Genomic DNA, 1,785 nt, shown 5'->3' on the forward strand with positions numbered 1-1,785 from the left:
TACCCTTCCCATTTCTCCTACACCTTTAGTCATTGTGCACCCATGTTTATAGTGGTATAGTTTGAAATAGCTAAAAGTTGGAAAGAGTCCATTTGCCTATCAGTTGGAGACTGTATAGAGAAGATGGTTTTTTTTTCTATAAAATGGAATACTATTCAGCCATAAAGAATGAGAAACTAGAGTCATTCATGGGAAAATGGATGCATATTGCAGATATACTCAAGTGAAATAATTAAATTACACATGTGTAAATACCAAACAGTTTCTCTGGTGTGAAAGACTAGAAGTGTAAATAAGATCCAAATGTTATAATTGAAATATTAATATATATGTGTTTTGTTCTTAAAGTTCTCGTCCTTTCCCATTAAGATGATAGATGGGCCTTTTAGGCATCTTTACAGATAAGAGTAGAAGAGAAGACAGAACTCTGAATCAAGGCTATTGAGGGAAGGAAAGGAGAAACGGAGTGATTATATTTCCAGAGACATCACAGGAACTCAGGTCTTCAAATTTCAGAAGCAAAGAAAATAATACTCCAGATTCAGGGCCCTGGTGAGAAGGAAGGTTCTGGGAAGTGCAGTAAATTGTTTCCATGGTGCACCATGAAACAAGATCATAATTTGTGCTCATCAGAGTAGTGGCACAGTCCCTTAGGGGACAGGGATATCTGTGACAATGCAAACTTAGAAAAGCAAGTTATTAAGAGCCTCTATGAAGGGCCAGGGGCAAATTTGTGACTTCAGAAAGGGTGACCTACCCCCATCCATAAGTGATTTTAGGAATGTCCTTGTTCCAATAATCTTAATATCAGATTTATTTGATTAGATTGAAATAAAGCGATATAATGTTTCTTTGTCATTCAAATTTGTGGAGAGAGATTTGTTGCTGCTGAAAACATTATACATGACTACTCAGGTATTATGTGTAAGGATGCTGGATATTAAGATGTATTTTGGAGATGTCATGGAATTCTGGAACATTTGGAAAATATAGGGATATGAGAAATTTAAATTCTTATATGAATACTATAAAGTTATTAGGATACCAATGAATTTTCTGTTTTAGGGTACTTTCTTTCTATAGTTTTCCTTTCTTTCTATTTCTTACTTAACAACTTAATTTATATTGTTCCCTTATGGATTTTAGGTCTTCTTTTTTAATGTGGGACACTTCATGAATTTGTGTCATCCTTGCACAGGGGCCATGCTAACCTTTTCTGTATCATTCCAATTTTAGTATATGTGATGCCAAAGCAAGCACTAATTTTAGCTTTTTTGAGGAATCTTTTTACGGATTTCCAAAATGGTTGTTCTAATTTACATCCTCACCAATATTGTATAAGGGTACCTTTTTTCCTCTGTGGCATTGGCAATATTTATTGCTGTTTGATTTCTTGGTTATAGCCATTCTTTCTGACGTAAGATGGAACTTGAGTGTTGTTTTAATTTTAATTTCTCTAATGGGAAATCATGTTAAAAGTTTTTATATATTTGCTGGCTATTTGTAGTTTGAGAAGTATCTATCTATTCATTTCAGTTGCATGTTTTTTATTGGTTCTTTATTTGGGAGGGTCAATTTTTTTTTAGTTCTTTTTATCCTCTAGATATTAATCTAGAAGGAATAATTGACAACCCCCCCATTTTGAATGTTGTCTCTTCAATCTGTTAGTTTGCTGTGGAGAAAATTTTTAGTTTGATATGATCCTATTTGTTGATTCTTGGTAGTTATTTTTTGTGCCATTTGTCTTCTGTTCAGAAAGTTCTTGTGTACCTCTGGATTCGAGAA

General features: G+C 33.7%; 1 non-coding gene across 1 annotated transcript; it reads right to left on the reverse strand.

Moving 5' to 3' along the window:
- Positions 1-1,155: 1,155 nt before the first annotated feature.
- LOC117286747 lies at positions 1,156-1,260 on the reverse strand. The gene has a single exon (XR_004517869.1). It is a non-coding gene; the product is annotated as a U6 spliceosomal RNA (small nuclear RNA).
- Positions 1,261-1,785: the final 525 nt, after the last annotated feature.

This window comes from Fukomys damarensis, unplaced genomic scaffold (genome assembly GCF_012274545.1).
Source record: "Fukomys damarensis isolate Sample0158 unplaced genomic scaffold, DMR_v1.0_HiC HiC_scaffold_2, whole genome shotgun sequence".
Taxonomy (NCBI): Eukaryota; Metazoa; Chordata; class Mammalia; order Rodentia; family Bathyergidae; genus Fukomys; species Fukomys damarensis.